General features: G+C 39.6%; 1 protein-coding gene across 1 annotated transcript in view; it reads left to right on the forward strand.

Annotated features, from left to right (window-relative positions):
- Nucleotides 1-1884: 1884 nt before the first annotated feature.
- The window catches only part of tmem63ba (transmembrane protein 63Ba), a 49596-nt gene continuing 31029 nt past the window's right edge, over nucleotides 1885-20451 (forward strand). Inside the window, exon 1 of the mRNA XM_053620598.1 lies at nucleotides 1885-2459. The gene's annotated coding sequence lies outside the window, so the exon portion shown is untranslated. The remainder of the gene's footprint in view (nucleotides 2460-20451) is intronic.

Genomic DNA, 20451 nt, shown 5'->3' on the forward strand with positions numbered 1-20451 from the left:
TGTGGGACATCCTCAAACGGAAGGTGGAGGAGCACAAGGTCTCTAACATCCACCAGCTCCGTGATGTCGTCATGGAGGAGTGGAAGAGGACTCCAGTGGCAACCTGTGAAGCTCTGGTGAACTCCATGCCCAAGAGGGTTAAGGCAGTGCTGGAAAATAATGGTGGCCACACAAAATATTGACACTTTGGGCCCAATTTGGACATTTTCACTTAGGGGTGTACTCACTTTTGTTGCCAGCGGTTTAGACATTAATGGCTGTGTGTAGAGTTATTTTGAGGGGACAGCACATTTACACTGTTACACAAACTGTACACTCACTACTTTACATTGTAGCAAAGTGTCATTTCTTCAGTGTTGTCACATTAAAAGATATAATCAAATATTTACAAAAATGTGAGGGGTGTACTCACTTTTGTGAGATACTGTATATATATATATATATATATATATATATATATATATATATATATATATATATATATATATATATGAATGTAATTGGCATAAATGTTGACTGTTTCTATATATGACCGCCAGGGGGCGCTGTAGGCTAGATGTGAGCTCGACGCCCCGCTGTTTCACTGCACTACAGCTGAGCTCATATCTCCTGACAGGCTTCAGTGTTGCCACAAACGCCGAATCCACGCAGAGTTCATGCACTGTACTGATAATTAGTTAGTGTTGAAATCCCAGCACCAACACACTGTCACCGTTGGGCCTTTGAGCAAGACCTGTAACCCTCTCTGTTCAGTTGCCTCAGTTGTCTCCTTCTGATTGGTCAGAACGTGTTGGTTAATTTTCTATAACAGTGCTTGCAGTCGTTTTGGCCATAATTCAAGTCATAGTTTTATATTAATGTTCCCTTTCTAAAGTGTTATTGCTTCTATATTTACAGATCATTCTTTACATAATCGAAGCCCAATATTAAACAGATTTTAACAACATGGCATTTAACAAAGATGTATAATCATTGATGTGATGAAGCGTCCTGTAAGGAAATGTTTATTTTACATGTACATGTAGGCTCTGGTGTCAGCACTTCGTAACACCAAGTTTTCTACTACGTGAGAGTCTTTCCGGTGGACTTTCTGGGGTTTTTTTGTATCTTGACAAGCTCCTGGGTTTTTCTTTCTTTCTTTCTTTCTTTGTTAACTTCAAGAAAGAGAATAAAAAAGAGAGGCTGGTGAGGGAACGACTGTTTATAGCCGTTACAATGTAAGGGATAATAGAAACTAAATTATTTCATGGTTATCTCACAACATTAGATATAATTACACTATAATAGCCAAAAGTTTGCAGACACCCGACACCCATATGTGCTCTTTGAACATCCCTTTCCAGATATATTCCCCCTTTACTGTTATAATAAGCCCCAATGTTCTGTGAAGGCTTTCCACTAGATTTTGGAACGTGGCTGTGAAGAGTTGTGTTCATTCAGCTACAAGAGCCTTAGTGAGGTCAGGCATTGATGTTGGGTGAGGGGGTCTGGGGTGCAGTCAGCGTTCCAGTTCATCCCAAAGTTCATCATGGGCTTCTTCCAAACTAATCTTGGCAAACCATGGAGCTCACTGTGTGCGCAGGGGCATTGTTATGCTGGAACACGTTTGGGCCTCTTAGTTCCAGTGAAGGAAGTTGTAACACTACGGCATACAAAGGCATTCTAGACAATTGTGTGCTTCCAACATTGTGGCAATGGTTTTCAGAAGGCCTACATATGGGTGTGATGGTCATGTGTCCAAAAACGTTTGGTCATGTAGTGTACAAATGTCATCGAAGTCATTAGTAAATTAAAATATTGAATCATTAACAAATTACTGTGGTATAAGAGTAATAAAACACTTCAGACGTCAGTAACAGTCACTCTGCTTTGTGTCGATTTACCCTGTTGCTGATTATTTTCCTATAACAGCATGCTCCACGAGTGTTTTATTCCTTATATACTTTACTTTGGTTTAAGAATGATTTGGGGAAACTGCATATTTGACTACTTTATTGAGTGTATTATAATATATTCTTATATTAACAGTCATGATACTGCAGGTTAAAAATAGTAGTGTTTGTCTTGAGGAGGTTTTGAGTCCTGTTTTTTTGTTGTTGTTGTTTTGTGGAGTTTTTGCCTCAGATCTGGCAACCCTCACTACCGCCCCATTCAGGCTTTCAGCTAACCAGCCAGCCCGACGCAACTTTTATCACAGCCGGTGTATTTATTTATTTATTTATTTATTTTATTATACTTTTTATTCTGCCTTTATTTTAGTATCGGTTTGGGACTCGTTGGAAATGGATCATATCGCGTGTTCTTTAGGTTTGTGGCGGTTTTGAGCGTTTTTGTTCCAGAAGACATTAGCACAGGACGTCCTGGGAATCAATCCCTCAGCGCCTCGCGCTTCATTCTCAGCCTGAGAAGAGATTTAGCATCGCTGCTAACGCCGTGCCTGCTTTCAACACTCCACTGAGGTGAGTTAGCTGCATGGCTAGCATTCTTTTATTCAGAAAGATAACACTTTATTATAGCCTGGCACTGAGAAGAAAGTGGAGTGTAACAATGGATAATGTTGAAAACAACAACAACAACAACGCCAGCCGTTGTTGCTGTATTGTATTTGTATTTACTGAGTGAAAGCCTGTTGTCTGGATAGAGGACTAGCTGCTTAGCAAGCATTCACTCGTTTAGATAATTACCAATGTGTGTCTAAGTTTGGAGACGGGATTTGTGCAGAGACGTGAAAACTGATGAATAAAAATGTTTGGAAGAAGCAGACGGTCAGTTACAGGGTCACTGAGGACGTGTTTTCACATGACATCGAAAATCCACAGCGATATAAAACACTTCATCTTTCTGAGCTTTCTCTTTCCTTTCTGTGATGACAGACGCGAGTTTCCATCCCACAAACATCCATCCATCCATCCCGCATTGTGGCTTTTATTATAGTCATGACAAATGAAGTTATGATGGAGATGGTGATGATGATGATGGTGATGGAGATGATGATGATGATCATCTGCCTGAACTGACTTTAAAGTCCACATGAAATTAAAACCGACTTTCTGTGGCTTTTAGTGTGAACATCAGCCTAAAGTCCTCTATTAACTACATTTAACTACATGTTCTCCAAAACACTGGCAAACTCACATTTAGATGATGTATGCATTCAAAATGTTCTCTCTCTTTCTCTCTTTCTCTCTCCCTCTCTCTCCCTCTCTCTCTTTCTCTCTCTTTCTTTCCCTCTCTTTCTTTCTCTCTCCCTTTCTCTTTCTTTCTCTCTCTTTCTTTCCCTCTCTTTCTTTCTCTCTCCCTTTCTCTTTCTTTCTCACTCTCTTTCTCTCGCTCTTTCTCTCTCTTTTTCTCTCGCTCGCTCTCTTTCTCTCTCTCTCTCTCTCTCTCGGTCTCACTCTCTCTTTCTCTCTCTCTTTCTTTCTCTGAATGATTTGTTCATCTATTGGTCAGGAATAATGAGTTGTCTCAGAGAGTGATACGCCCCCTAAACATTATGCAAATCACCTTGCCGAAGTTGCCGTTGTTGAGCGAGAGAAATCGTATTGGCAAGCACGGGTCGCGAAAGTGTCTTTGCCTGTTTGAACGCGTGTGTTTTATATTCCGTTTTCTAACTGTTAGTTGCTTAAGAACGAAATGACTTGAATTCGTTGATGTTATTGCTCGGGCTCGAGTCCGTGGTAAGCCACTTTTCCACCGCACGGTACGACTCGGCTCGCTTTATATTCTGAGCTTGCTTTTCCACTGCAGTTTAGTGCTGCCTTGACGCAGGCGCCATCTTCCACTCGCCTTCACGCAAGAATAATGTTGTATTATCGAAGCTCTGTACTGATACACGGTCAGGCCGTATCCCAAATGCCTTTCCTGTTCACTGAACACGGACCCTATAAAGCATGTAAAATAACGGCGGTTTAGACCGATAATCATAATCGATATGACTTCGGTTAGATTCAGCCGCGACAGGGGCGATTTCGATAAACTCCTGTTTGGAAATCAGTGACAAGCGAGATGTAAAATTCTAAGACAGAAACTTTTGTTGTAATTTTATCTGTAACCAGATAAATGATGCATAATTTTCAATGAATAGAATATTTCCATACACAAAGTCTGTATTAAATGACACGTTTATTCAGGCAGAATACACAACTACTCGTTAAGGAGAATTCTCTACTCCCACAGCCTGTGGCTCACATTTAGTATCAGCTCGGCTCGCTCAGAATCACGACCGAGGTGGCTCTAGAAAAAAAGTACCAGCTACCAGGTACTATCCACAGTGGAAAGCCCCCAAAAAGGGAGCAGAGCACAGTCGAGCCATACTGTGCAGTTGGAAAGTGCCAGTCAAGTATGGCTTAGCCGGGGGTGTGAGGAAAGTTAGATGCTATTGGCTATTTAAAAAGGGGGAGGAGCTACTCAATTTGTCCCACCCTGACTTCCTGCTTAAGTGGAAATTACGTCAACGCATCGAATAACGCTGCATGTTTCAGGGCACATTACGGGGACTTCAATGCTTCTGTAAAGTTAAAAGTCAAGTAATCCATTGGATCGGATCTCCCTGATCCAGATACACACCTTTCATGCTACTAGCTACGTAAAGAACAACAGGTTAGTGTTTTTCTTTGCAGAGACAGAAAACAGCACAATAAAACAATACAAACATCCCCTTCCTACAAACAAACAAATATACATTATTCACAAATAGTGATGCACCAAAACTCAGCATTTTCGGTTTTTGGCTGAAAATATGAGCAGAAAATACATCCCGCCACGCTCCGCCATTCAAAGCTCAGCCCTCAGATTTCACTCTCGATCTAGCCGACGGTTATCACAGTCCTACCCAGCAAAGGGCGATCGTGTCAGCAGTTTGGAAATACTTCAAAGTTTCTGATAAGGACATAAAATTTGCAATCTGCAGTGTTTGTTCAGCAGAAATTTCAAAAGGGGGTACGGTGCCGAAGCACTTCTTCACAACAGGTCTGATACACCACCTGAAAACACAACATCCACGATGTTCAATATGCAGAGTACAGCAAAACAACAACACTTAAAAAAAAAAAAAAAAAAAGGTCCCCTACTAGCACACAAACATCATCGGTTGCCACAGTCTTTGAAAAAGCAAAGAAATTAGCAAATGATTGCTAATGGCATTACAGAGAAAACAGTGGAATTTATTGCCTCAGATGATCAACCATTCTTTGTTGGGGAGGACTTTGGATTTCGTAGGCTCATAGACCATATTGAGCTGCGTTACACACCGCCAAGCAGACGCTATTTTGCAGGAACCTGTCTACCTGAAATGTTGCAGACACTTTCGTGAGCTCATGACCGCAGACATCCCATCTCAAAGTTTTACCACAGATAGCAGGAACTCAGACGTAAGTCCAACTAGCATGCTTAGCTTATCAGTGCAGTAGATAGATGCTGATTTTATTACATTCAGTAATAAAAAATCCTCCCTGAATTCCCCGTTCTGCTGGGGTCAGGATAATCCTGAGTTTTTTGGATCACAGGTATCCCAATACAGCTAAAAAGTTTTGAACAACACATCCTGAAGATTTGATCCAGATCAAAAGCAAGATTGGATTACATGATCTAATCTGATTTGTTTTCTTTTCAACAACCCATTTTTCAAGATTAGATCCAATCCGATAGCCAAAATCCAATCAGGTTACTTTAGAACAACTGGGCCCTAGAGTTACATGGTAGATTAGTGTGCTGTTCTGTCTTGTAACAGTGTGGGTTAAAAAAAAATTCTCTCAGTAGTGGAAATCACAACCTGACTTTATAAAAGTTTGACTGATTATTTGACTAATCACTTATCGACACCTCACACCACACTCCTCGCACCTCCGGGGTTGTGGATAGGCAGTTCAAATCCTGCTTCCACCGTGTGTGCCAGGGGTTTGTATGTTCTCCCCGTGCTTCGGGGGTTTCCTCCGGGTACTCCGGTTTCCTCGCCCAGTCCAAAAACATGCTCTCTAGGCTGATTGGCATCTCTAAATTGTCCGTAGTGTGTGAATGTGAGTGTGATTGTGCCCTGTGATGGGGTTGGCACCCCGTGCCTTGCGCCCGAGTTCTCTGGGGTAGGCTCCAGGCTCCCCCACGACCCCGTGTAGGATAAGTGGTATGGAAAATGGATCGATGAAAGGATAGATGGAAATTGATAGATGGACCCTAGTGTGTTTTTCAGTTGAAAGTTCAAAAGCAGGGGCAGCTTCTCCATAGGGGCAGCTGGTGCAGAGCGGTTCAACAATTGTTAATCTTCATAAAGACCTCATTTACAAACTCCATACTTTTTCAATTCCATTAAGTGGCCATTTTTAAACCATGGCATGGTACTCTCACTGCCCCCTTAGCTTCCGTGGAGTTATTTTACTCAGTGCTTGAAAATGAGAACTGCAGCAAGCACTAATATTGGTCTGTTGGGGCAGGAATCATGCTGCCCTATACTCATGAATTTTTGGATATCCTTTGAGGCATATAGGTTTCCGCTCATAAACTTCATGCTCTGTATGCTTCTACCTTTACTGCTGCCTTCTAGTGTTTAAGAAGAGCTAGAGCTCATGATGAATATTAAACAGAAAGCTCGCTAATGCAAGATAATCGTCTCAGTAGTGTTTTGTATCGTGATATTTGAGCTGGTGAAATTCTGATCAGATCTGAGTTGACATTATTGATACTGCTACTTGATATTGAGTTATTTTCCCTACAATAGAAAGGCTTAAGCTTAAGTGTTTATGCAGAGCACCTTAAGTCAAACGACCGTAAAAAGCCATTTGGACGACGTATCGGATTGACTGTAAAAACAACGGTGAGAGTATTCTGCGTGCTGAAAATAAATAAATAACCAGAGAGGTGACTCGATCTCAAACGGAAAGGAAAGCTGGCAACAGGAATGACCGGCCTATCAAAAATCAGTGTTGGGACGAACATTAGCGTGATTGTTGAGGGACAGATGCTCATCGCCAAGATAATCAAACAGCTGATTAGATATTTCTCTGTACCGTTACCTTGGGACGGTAGTTACAGCCATCGACTCTGATAAGCAAGTTGCAAGTCATTGATAAGGTAAAAGAATAAATGAAGTATAAACTTTTTTGTTCAGGAGTAATTCTTGTGGATGTTAACAATAGCTGAAGCAGATAGAGGAAAGATATAACTAATGCAGCCTGCTGTACTAAAGAAACGGCTAACATAGCTACGTTACATAAAGATACCTTGACCAAACTATCGTCAGTATCCAATAGTATAAATAGTATCTAGTCTTTTTCTGATGAAAACCGCAGTTGAGAGCATCCCAAAATTCAATTCAATTTCAATTCGATTTTATTTGTATAGCGCTTTTTACAACGGTCATTGTCTCAAAGCAGCTTTACAGAAATATATAAACACAGGATACAGATTTTAAGTGTGTGGATTTATCCCTATTGAGCAAGCCGGTGGCGAGGGAAAACTCCCTAAGATGATATGAGGAAGAAACTTTGAGAGGAACCAGACTCAGAAGGGAACCCATCCTCATCTGGGTAACAACAGATAGTGTGAAAGTAAAAGAAAGTTCATTATGGTTTTATACGAAGTCTGTTTGTTGAACTAGTCCACTGTTCAAAGGAGACCCGAGTGCAAAACTGCATGTGGTAATTTCAGTCCCAGGGCCAAGAAGCCCAGGGTGTGTTTGAATTACGGTCTACTCCATAGGATTATTATGTAAAACAGGTGCTTAAAAAAATCACTCCATATTTCATTCAAATGATTTCAAACCACCACAACTTCCCGGAGCCCAGAGAGCACCTAAGCCGTCGGAAAACCTAGCGAAAACCCTGGATTAAACACGTGCGTTTCACGTGACCGGTCAAACAGGTGCATGGGTATATTACCCTGAATTCGGACTCCACTTTGAGTCCCTCTGGCCTCATAGGATATTTCAGGACATTCACTAAGAGGACATTGAGTCTGTATTTTTCCTATACATGATCATTTAAAAAAAAAAAAAAAAAAAACTCCGTTGCATAACAGCGTTGGCAGATATGCAACAAATGAGACATCCTACTTTGCCATTTCTTATAAGCCTATTTGGTTTTTGAAGACTGAAACTCGTATATCGAGTTGCGTCCCGTGTGTTAAAGCGAGGTGCAGCTCTGCACTGCAGCCCCGAGGCAAACCTGGCATGATTAGATTTTGTCAGAGCACAGCTTTCAGCTTCTGCTTTACTTCAGCCGGTTCCTGCATATCGCTTAATCACTCATGCATATGGTTACAGCACAGTTTTGTTCAATAGGAAAGATGAGGCTTAATTAGTAAAACAGAATGTCAGCAATTAATTGAGTACACCGAATTTTGGAAAATGCGGTCGCACCGGTGAAAATGCAACAGGAAGCTGTTTTATACAAAAAGGTACGCAGTGAGCTTCTGGTGAAATAAATACATGTATGAACAAGAGTCAACTATCAGTCTCTCCAGGTTAATGCAGTCATAGAAATGGAATGGAATGGAATATCAAGGAGATGCAGAGGAGCTCGCCATTTTTCAGAATTACCGCAGATTTTTCCATAGATTTGGGCCAAGACACGTCATGTGACCTCATCAGTCAAAGCCCTCTTCAATTCACGTGCGTCGAACATGAGTACAGCTAAAACGTCTCCTTTACCAACAAACATCACTGTGAAAGACCGTGCAAAACAAATGACAAAAAAGTACAAGAATCACATTTTGGGGGGAAAAAAAATTCTATCCGCAACAATCACAAAAAAAACCCTCCACGAAATCCTGTACAGAGTGTACTATTGACTGAATGATGCTGAAGATGATTCATTTAAGCAGAGGTGTTACAAGTGAAAACCTGTATAAGAATCACACAGAAGTGCTGAATCCTGAGAGGCGTTCCATGAAACCCCATTAGGGATTTTTATTTATTCTTTTTTTTTTTTTCTTTCCAGTTTTGAACGTTCAAAATGTAATATTTTGGAAATTCATTTTAGAAATGTCTTAATTCTACATATCTCTAATGATTTATATTACAGTCTATATTAGTTTAGCTCAGTTAAATTCATTAAAGTTGTATGTCCTTGTACAAAATAGTGATCTGATAACACTCTGAGGTCGAGCTATGAATAATACGCCCTGAAGTGGCTCGTATAAAACTCGTGTAGTAAAGGCTCGTCAGGGCGATGGCTCATGCGCTGCTTATTCTCTCCATCAATTTTAACCTTTACGCTGTCATATAACAGGGTGCAGGTCCAGCTGAACGGCCGTTTCTGAAATGAGCTCCTGTTGCACTTGTGATGCAGGAGAGCTGCCCGAGACGAGTGAAGATAGTATCGGGAATCGCAGATAGATGGAGCGACTATCAAACTACAGTTTACATTTCATTTATAAGCCTTAGTTACTAATAACTCGGTAGGTTTATTTACACTCCAGCGTTCCTGACTTTGTTAATAAGTAAGCTGCGGTTGTCTTGTAATCATCTTCATTGTTTGTTTGTTTTGTGTAATGAGGTTAGCTCGGGGAACAGACACAGTCTCTATAGTATGTACTACAGGTGTTGAACTATTAATTGAACATTTCTTATGATTAATGTTCTTATTGTAGGAAGATGTACTTACCGTAGGCAGTCACTTGGTGTGTAGTGTCTTGGAGATGTTGTCTGACAGCAGTTCCGCTCCGAGGCTGCTGGGGTGCAGGCCATCAGGACGGAACAACCTAGGACGCTCCCAGAACAGATTCCAGTTATTAACAAACAGCAGATTCTGTTCATTACACCAAGAAACTAACCAGTCATTTAAAGCAAGAAGTCTACTGAACTTTTCAGCTCCACGTCTGTATGTGGGAAGAGGTCCAGAGACGATGATCTTCGCGCTGGATGATCTGCCTTGTACCGTCTCGATCAGGCTGCCGAATTCCCTCTTCAGAACCTCCGTCTGTCGCAGCCTGATGTCGTTTGCCCCCGCGTGCAGCACAACCGCTCCAAGGCGCTCGTCCTTCTTCAGGATCCCGGATACCTGCGCAGCAACATCAAGGACACCAGCACCAGAAAAACAATGTGTGTGCACCTTACCCTTTGTTGAAGCGACGCGGACATTTTGCACAATGGAGTCCCCGACGATCACAGCGTTTGGTCTGGTCTGACGGAGAGGGGCGAAGCGGTTCCTGGTTGGGATCTCGAACACCGGAGGTGGAGACCTCGGAGCGACGGAGACCTCGGCTGGAAAAGTCTTGGGTGCACGGTCCCTGCACAAAGAGAAACACACGGCGTAGAGGGGCTGGGAGTGGTAATACCATGCTGCGTGCTTACCTTGGATGTGTAGGCAGAAGCACAAGATGTTTCCAGTAATCTAATGACTTTTTATGATAACAGTAATGTAATGCATTACATTTTAAATGTATGTAATTTGATTAGTTACTGATGTCAATAAAATTGTTACTTGCATTACAAATTTATTGTTAAGAAAACAATATTAAGTGAAATGTATTTTTAAAATAAATCACTTTTATCCCTGAATAATTATCCACTTGGAGCGGTTTGTCGCTACGTAACTGAACGGTGTTGTAATATTATATCTTCAGTGAATGGAGGCGAGACCAATCAGAAAGGGTTTACAGGAAAATATGTGGAAATACTTGTGTCTTATTGGCTGACAGTTCTCAATTCTGCCAAACGCTAGCTCACAGTCAGTGTGGTCAGTGAAAAATTGATATACGCAAATTTTTTTAAACTAGTAAATGGGTTGAAACTGAAACAGTAACATCCTCTGATGCTGAGCATGAAAACAAGGTGTGTAAATGTCTACATGAGTTCCAGTTTACATGAACATGATATGGAAAGATAATGTACTTTGCATGGCACTGTAGCAGCTAAACCCAGACAATGATAGCTTAGCTGTGCCTCGCCTTGGCTAGTGACACCAAACCAGTCTAGTTAGAAAAGTTTTATATTTTATCAGTCTGGTAGTCCTACAAACAGTGACAACGCCCGAGACAACTTTTTCTGTGCATGTGCAATAAAATTAATGAAAGAACGATGAGTTTCATTTTGTAGTGTATTTTTTGTAAGTTTTTGGTTTTGAAAGTAATGTGAATGTAAAGTAATTGATAATCTGATTACTATTTACATGCAGTAATCAGTAACGTATTCAGATTACAATTTTAAAGTAGTAATTAGTAATCTGTAGTGTATTACATTTTTGAGTAATTTACCCAACATTGCGTGATACCGAGATACTACTTGGAATCGTGACACTTCAGCTGGTATAGTATCGTAAGACATGTTTATGGTATTGGGACAACCCTACTTGGTAGAGGAAATGGCAGTGCTACCAAAGTTTTCATAAAAATGATTCATCTGTTTACGTCTGATTAGGGCTGGGCAATATGGACCAAAAATCATATCTTGGTATATTTAGGCTGAATTGCGATTAAGCGATATATATATCTCGGTATTTTCTGTAAGCTGGGCGAAATGTTCAGTTGTAGGTTAAAGTCGCATGTGAGATGTCACGAGTGCTTTTATTAAAACTGACTGGGATCAAAGAAAAATGCAGAGTGTCCTTCCTTGTTTGAAAATACACAGCTGCGCAATATATCTGTGTATATGTAAATGCAAAAATTCTATAAAAGAAATAGCCTATATTAAATAGAAATAGGCCTATCTCTCTGTCTGAGAATGCTCCTTCAGTTGTTTACAACAATAAGTCCAGACTGATTAAAATAGACTATAATTTCAGATTTTCCTCTTCTGCAACAGGGAGCATATCTTTAGCGATGTGGGAGGCCACTGTCTTAGTTATATCATGCCACTTGGCACGTTTCTATTGATAACGCACAGCACAGGTAAATGAAGATTGCAACGTGGTTTGTTTGAGGGCAGAAGACTTCTCAGGCTGTGAAGGCTTCGTGTCCGGGGTTACAGCAGCAGCAGCAGCGCGGAGTTTAACACCCTCTTCGTACTGCAGTCTAAGCCCTAAATGCTTTAATAAGCCTCCCAGTGAAGCGTGTTAGTAGGAAGTTAATGTACTTCAGTAAACCAGGCGTGATGTGAACGCTGCTGCTGCAGGTTGCAGCGCTATGCTCCGCTGATCTGTGGAGGTTTTTAAACTAGCTGGATGAGGGAAGATCTAGCGCTAGAGCTGTGGTGAGGTTTTTGTGTTTCTGATCAGGCTGAAACTAGGACTTTTTGTAGCTTTTACTTATCATTATTAAATTGTAGTTAGTCATGTATCCTGTATATTTCTTATTTCTTGTAAAATGCTTATTTAACAACAGATTCTTAGTATTATTATTATTATTATTTATTTTTTTTTTAAACATTTTATATCGTATTACATATACGTAAGCCATGGATGGATGGAGTCATGTATGCTGTATATTTCTTATTTCTTGTAAAATGCTTTTTTAATAACAGATTCTTAGTATTATTTTTTTTATTTTATTTTTTTAAAAACATTTTATATCGTATTAGCAGGAGGCTCTAAAGCTTCATCTTAGATTTAGGACTTTTTATAGGTGATTGAACAGGCGCACGGTGGCTTAGTGGTTAGCACGTTCGCCTCACACCTCCGGGGTGTGAGCATTTGATATGAAATACCTTGAAGAAGATTGTAACCTGTAAACTTTACAAAGCGGAGCTTGTGTAGGACGGAAGCACGACAGTGATGCACGAGCACAAACTTCTGTTTATATCCAAAATGCTCCACTGTGTGCAAGGGGTTGAGGAGTTGCTTAAAAGCTACCGTAAGTTATATAATTTATTATAACATGAGTGAGATATTATTAACGAGGCCGTGTTGCTCCTCACTGACAGTATAGACGCGGTGATAAACAGTGGGAGCACAAGTAAAATCTGTAATGTCTAATAAAACCACTACGCTCAAAGTAAACATAAAGTAAAACAATAGGTGAGTAACAGAAACCATACGGTACAGTGAAAGTGAGATTTTATTATTAATTTAGGACTGTAGTTTAATTATCAGTGCTTCTTTTATGCATCCACAAAAAATAATGGTTAAATAGCTCATTTTCTATCTGATTAGTCAAAAAAGAATGATCTACATAATCGATTAAACGATTATGAACGTAATCTTTAGTTGTAGCCCTAATTATTATCGTTATTATTGTTATGACTATTATTATATCAAATGTATAAATTATGCAATTTGTTAATATACTATGTGATGAATAGTATAGTCTTATTTACTATCTGATTAGTTGAAACTAACCGAAGAAACTCCCAGACAAAAGCTAAATGAAACAGTTTGCTATAAAGGTGTTTACTGTGTATAAAGGTTTTTACTATGGCTGGTTCCTTATACCAGAGATAACGTTTGTTTTTTATGATCTAGGAACAAATCTAAAAGTCATTCTGTTTAGACTTATAAAAAGTAAAATATTTAAGATCATTAACTCCACTCTATAAGATACAGGAGACTTATCAAGTGGTGTAAGATTCAGTGTAACGTGATCACTCATTCTCGCAGCAGGCAGATTACTGAAGAGAACAAACTTCTTTAATTCCACGGTTTTCTTCCTTCTTTTTTTAAGGAACCGTAACAGATTTGAATCCGGAGGCAGCCGTCAACTTCATAAAGTTAACGTTACTGTAATAACAAAACGAATTTTATATAGAAAGTAACCGGAGCATGTTTGCACACTTTGTTCCAGATGATTCCTCCGTTTGGGAAGCAGAATACTTTTGCTTTTTATTTGTCTCAATGTTCAGATAAGAAGCAGACAAACGGCGAGCAACGTAATCAATATGAAAAGTAAAGTCCACGTAATGGGGATCAAAGAGCAGACCAGTTAACCAACCCCCGCCACACTCACACACTATCATCACCCATCAAACTGAAAGGAAAGAGCTGAAGCTAGAGCTTTAACCATGTAGAAATGTTTACGGTGAGTGCAGGGTTGTTGTCAGCCCCAATAGATACAGTTTTAAAAACAATCATAAAGAATTTGTTTCAGAAGTAATGAACTGGTTTCTTTGGCTTTCTGAAAAGAAACACCCACATTGGTTTTTACCAAAATGTATATCCAAGCTAAAGTATAAATGTTCACTTCTCTATTATTCACAGTGTTTACATAGGGATTTTCCCCTCTTTTTTTCAGTTAAAACATTTGCTTAATGAGCTCACGTTAAGCTTCCATGAATAAAAGCTACATACTTATTAAACACCATGATTCAGGGATTACTGTTACGCGTCGCTGTCTGATCGATCCGCTCTCGAGCTGTTAAGCTTAACGTGGACGTGGGACTAACAACAGAACTCAACATATTGCTTGTAAAGCTCAGTGAGGTCATGTTATTCTTCACGAGGTGATCTGTGTGGGTGTGAACTGTTTGAAGAAGCTCAGGAAGGGCGACATTTGAAAAGTATCACCGACGAGGAAGTGCAGAACACAGCTCCAAATGAAATAAGATTCCAACATCCTCAACACGCAAGAATGGATGGTTATCTAGTAGAGTAAATGCTTACTGTCGGCGTTGCTATCCAAGATCGCAGAGTCTGTTAGCTTTTGATACTCACCATATTCAGTTGCATGATTTATTCTTAAGTGTCGTGTCAGGCTAGCGGTGTTAAAATTCTTTGCATTGTATTTAGCATCTGCTTGGTCTGAGACAGATTGATAATTGCGTCATTGAGCGGTTTGCTGTATCAGCTAGGTAAAAACAACATTGCCGATCAGACCGAAAATCGACGGATCTCAATCTTTGACCGATTGATTCCTACACTAGTGGCCTTTTGTAAATCAGCTTGAATAAGCTAAAGCTGTTATTTATTGGTGTTTATTATATATAGTGGATGTGAGATAATGAGCAATGTCCCATCAGCACCACTGTTAGCATTGACTCATTGGTGAGTTTCACTGCTTATTTATGTTAAGCAATGAGTGATAGGATTGGGAAATGTTTACTTTTACCTGCTCTTGATTAACCTAAAAAAAAAAAAAAAATCACGATTAACCCTTTAATGAACCAGAAATGATGACAGCAAAATGAGCTTTTCCACCATTTCAGGTTTAAGGAGAGTAGGAAAGAGTGTAATATTATCACCAGCTATACAGTCGGGAACTGCTTGGTGGCAGCGGCAATCACGAGCGCTCAGCTGGACGATGGATTCGGCAGTAATCCACAGTAAACTGTTGAAAATGTCCATTTTCAAATCCTTTTATAAATCTACAGGTCTAATGTTCACATGGCCGACATTTACACGGGTTGAATTCGTGCCGACTGCTTAAAAATTAAACCACCATGTCTAATATTTTTCTCATTATCATCACCATTAATGTTATTTGTAAAGTGTAAGATTTGTCAATTCATTGTAGGTCTATTTAATCTTTTTTTTTTTTATGTAGTTATAATGTTAACTATGTCTAATGTATAATTCGAAAAGCTAATTCAAACATGAGGAACTTAAAACATTTTCCATTGGAATTTACCATTGAGGGGTAAAAAAACAAACAAACTAGTGGGCCCTGCGAGTCCAGCTCGAGAGTGTGTCAGATGGCGGGAAGGGGCGGGGCTTCCAGGTGGTGTCAGCTACTGTGCGTTCAAGTCCTCCTGGGTATTTGGGAAGTCCTAATTACAATGTCCAGTGCGTTCGAGTCACTTGGTCGGAGCAAGATGACGGTGCACCTTCTCTTAATTAACTACAGGACATACAGCAAGGTTTTTTAACTCTACTTCTAAAAAATGAAGAACAAAGTATGCGCATCAGGTGTGTTTAGCTTTTTTTAAATATTTTTAATCAAAATAGGAAGCCACTGTAAACTACATATTATATCATAATTGTACAATGCTATCATATTTTGTGCAGGAAATTAGCTTAATAATAATATTAAACGTGATTAACTGAAATCTGCTTCTGAGACGATTAAACATTCGATTTCAGCAAGTTTATCGACAACTATAGATGTCGTATCCGTCGATTCCACCATGTGTTCTTACTGTCACGCACCCAACTCGGAAACTCCGAGCTCAAAGGAAATCCAGAGTTTCCCACTTGTCGTTACGACTTTGTGGTGCCATTCATGTGCGTTCAACTCATAAATGCGATCTTATGCGACATGACTCGAACACACCAGTAATATCGGAGAGTTCAAACCACATGCACAGCCGTTAGTCCAGATTGATATGCCACTTAGCTTGTCGTATTTAACTGAGGAGACAAAGAATGTGCTCTTTCCGTTTGGTTCGTCAGCTGACTGGACTTCCCTAAGTTAGTGACTCCTATTTATTTTAGGTTCAGGATACGTCACTGTTTAGGATTTTCTACTGGAAGTCCCTTTTCAGCACTTCAATATGAATGAGGTCATGTGTGTTTCCTGAACGGTCTCGTTTTAGTTCAGATGGAGAGGAGACACCTGACATTCTGCTGTAAGAACTGCGATTCATTGTTCTCTCAATGTTTTAAAGTGTCCAAGGCCCTGAGGCGGCAAAGCAAGCTCCTACAACTATATTCTCGCTATAGTCTTCAGAGTAGGACAGGGTGTGGATGTTAGCCTGGCCTTTTTATTTTAACCATAAACAGCATGTACTGATACGTTTAACTTTTTCTTTTCAATTCACAAAGGTTGTGTAACATTGGTGCATCTGTTTGATTCAACCTTAGCAAACTTGTGACAGCAGGCAGTGCCTGTGTTGTTGTTGTTTTTGTGCTTTCTTTTTTTTTTCTTTTTTTGAAAGCGGTGATTTTCTCACTGTCAATATAAGTGCGATAATCCACGGTCAAGTGTGCGTTACACGATTTTAATGCACGGCATGGAGGCAAAGAACCACCCGACGTGAAGTCGCGTTAAAATCGTCTAACACGCACCTAGCCGTGGATTATCCCACTTTTTCCATGGTCACTTGCCAGCATTGATGAGTTAAAGCTGTCTTTGATGTTTGCAGTGCAAAATTTGACTGAAAGGATCAAAATAACAGTTAATTTTCATTACTTATTTTATATTTGGGTCATTAGATCTAGGATTCTGCCCGCTCTAAATCATACACTGACATAAAGTAGTGTGATTTATTTGAATGAATTATAATAAATAGTTATTAGACAGCGCGCGAGAGAGAGATTGCGCATGAGTGAATTACCTGTGTCTGTGCCGCGTCTCTACTAATAATGAAGCTGTGAGTTTAACTACAGTATGCAGCTGTAACTGTATGTTACGATGGTTACAGTTGTTTATAGGTAGTGCATTAATTTAGAATGGTGATTAAACTGACTGGAACGACCTGTGCATTGAACGGTTTGACCACACACCTTCCAGCCAATCAGAATTTGAGTATTCAGACAGACCCCGGTATAAATATTAATATACCCTGCAGATCCATTCTTCTATTTCAGCAGCTGATCGTCGTGTATGCCGTATAATCCCAGATAGATACGGCGCTCTGTCTTGGAGACGAGCAACATCATGATCACGTATTAAACTTTTTGCAGAATAACGCTTGCTCATTTTCGTGAGGGGTGCCAATAATTGTGGAGGACATTGGAACAGAGTGAATACTGAAACCTATACACAAATGTTTCGTTTTGCTTGTTAAATACTTTAGATACTTCACGATATGTTGGAAAACTCGACCTGAAACCTTATACACAACCTTTATACTGAAACTGTTCGGATATTGCCGTTTATTTACGGTATATCGCTAGAGTGAAGCCGGGTTCACACTGTGCGATTTTGGCCACGATTTGCTCGTCTGAGACAAATTTTCAGAATCCTAAAAGATCCCTATAATCCCAAAATCTGTAGTCTTTGATCACTAGTTTGACATGTTCCCCGACAGACAATTAATGGCCGTTGCAGTCAGATTTTTCCTCCAATTAAATTCTGGCACTGTCAGAAGATTTGAGGCACAGTCCTGTAGTGTAGCTTCTCTTACTCAGTACGCGTCTTCTTGCGTGCGTCCATTTTTTGCGTCTTGACTGTCGTACAACTGAGATCCTACAGTGTGACATTAATGACAACTGAGATCCTACAGTATAACATGGCTTACAGCGGGGATCATGTTCGTACAGTCCAACAAGCAGCAGTTGCAAAGGACTATTAAAAATCGCACAGTGTGCACCCGGCTTAAGTTAGTAAACTAACATGTTTGCCAGGCTGAACAAAATACACAGTTTAGACAATAAACATAGATCACGTAATAAAATACAAACACCCCAAGCGAACAGATGTGATCGTTTTGTTCTTTACATTATCAAATGTTCTTCCACTAGCTTCCTTGGCCAGAGATGGCAAAATCTCTCAAATTGTTATACGCAGTAGTGGCTTTAAGTCTTTGCTTAACTTGAGGCTTAAAGCTGTATCTGGACTGGATTAACTTTACACAAGGAGGTGGGGTAATACAGTTATCACTGGAGTAATTCTGGGATTTTAGTTACCTCCGAATCCGTCTCCTACTTATAGGATAGGTCATGTCTGTATAAACTAGGTTAAATAAATAATCTGAGGATTTGTCTGTGATAGATGTACGGATCTAGTTACATAAAAAGGTAAGCTTGGCGAGTAGATAGAAAGCTAGCCAAAAATGTATTCGTTTGTTAATGTGATGATGTTTAATAATATAAAGCTGTGTACAACACCTGTTGGAACAAATTATTTAATTCACGCATCAACCTGCCGGTCGATCTAGTTATGGTAACATTACCATTATCCTGGCAGATACACTAGGCTAGCTACACTTCACTGGCTAGTTTTAGCTCACAAGTAACGCCATTATAAACTTTTGTTTATGTTTATAAAGCTTGATAAAGTGATTCTGCTGTTGAATTATCTGACTGTACATGACCTAATGTTTTTTATCCTTTAATTGCCACTGCTTTGTTTTGCTCTCTGATGTAAATATCGGCGAATGTTGATTTCTTCTGTTTTTGTGTACATCTCGGACTAAATAGTTTCAGAAATTAAAACGAAGATAAAACAAGTATTAAAACCTGAGTAAACACAAAATATGGTTTTTGAAGGATAATGCTATTTATTGAAGCAAAAAAGTTATCCAATACTAACTGAGCCTGTGTGAAAATGTATTTGCCCTCATAGTTACTAATTACCCCAGTCTTTGAACCTGCATTCATAATGGGGTTCAGCTGGACTAGACGTAAACAGGCCTGATTCGAGGAACAATTTTGTTATTTAATATGCTGCCATTGCTTAAGTATATCCACTTCAAATTTACACACATAATGTTATCCACTTTGTGCTTATAAATATGAACAAAAACACTTGCTTTTAGCTTTTGGTCATAAGTTATGGTCAAACAGGTCGATAAAATGTCCCGTAGAGAGAGCCCCAGGGAATGCATATACTGTCCAGATTGACATACTTGTAAAGAGTCTATCGTGTTATGCGGGCAAAGAGGAATCAATCTTTTCTGTTGTCTCCTGTCGAAACCAAACCGAAACCCATATCTATTGTTTATAAAACAGAGAACAATAACATGTAGACCACATTTCATAAGATATTTTAGAGAAGTAATGTTTCCAGGGTTTTTGTTTTGTTTTGTTATTGAGTTGCTAGTACAGGTATAACCTGCATTCATATTATGGTCATGTGACCTGCTAATGATCCAGCACGACCTGTGCAGCCATAAACCCTCCTGCAACAAGCGGTAATAATAAAGGGCAAAACAATCAGATATGAGATGCAAGTATGATTTATCCAGAGATCACTTATCCTCTGAACAGAATTACTACAGACATCCTCCAGCAACAACACTCACACATGTCCGGAAAACGTTTCCCGTCTTAATGGTATGTCAGAGCTACTTGCAAATTCTCCAAAAGCATACTTGTGGGGGTTTTTTTCTTCTCTTTCTAAGCATTTTTAGGCCCATGCTAGTCTACTCTGAAGGTTGCTTGCAGTGAGCAGGCTTTATTGATCTGTTGATCAGAACTGGAGCAGAAGGTGGACAGCAGGTCATCAGTGGCACACTCCTGCTCTTGAAATGTCTAACCACTTCAAATTTACACGCATAATGTCATTTTTCTTTGCATGTATAAATATGAGCAGAAAAGTATATGAAAAAGAAATGTTACAGACAAACTCATTAGGGAAAAATGTATGCAGCCACCACAAATGATCAAGTTTAATACTTAGCTGTTGTGGACATGTACAGATTTGGGTCCGTACAGGATTTCACTGAGGTTTTATTTTTATTTATTTATTCGTTTTTTTTAAGATTGTTGCAGCCAAAAATGCTTCATGTAGCTGCAGCTTTCTAAAAAATTTCTGATTCAACTTTCTGAGGGTTTTTTTGGCCGAAAATCTACTTGAATTGGCGAAGTTTCAATTGCACAAAATTGTTTTGCAGGGTCTTTCTCTGTGATATTTGTTATATTTTGACTAAATGCTCGTTGTGATGACGTCACATGACACGTCTTCGCCCAAATTCACGGAAAATCTGCGGTAATTTTGAAAAATTGCAAGCTTCTGCGAAGATCGCCGCGTTTCCTTGATTTAGCGTTTATTTCT

Source organism: Ictalurus furcatus, chromosome 3 (assembly GCF_023375685.1).
Source record: "Ictalurus furcatus strain D&B chromosome 3, Billie_1.0, whole genome shotgun sequence".
NCBI lineage: Eukaryota > Metazoa > Chordata > Actinopteri > Siluriformes > Ictaluridae > Ictalurus > Ictalurus furcatus.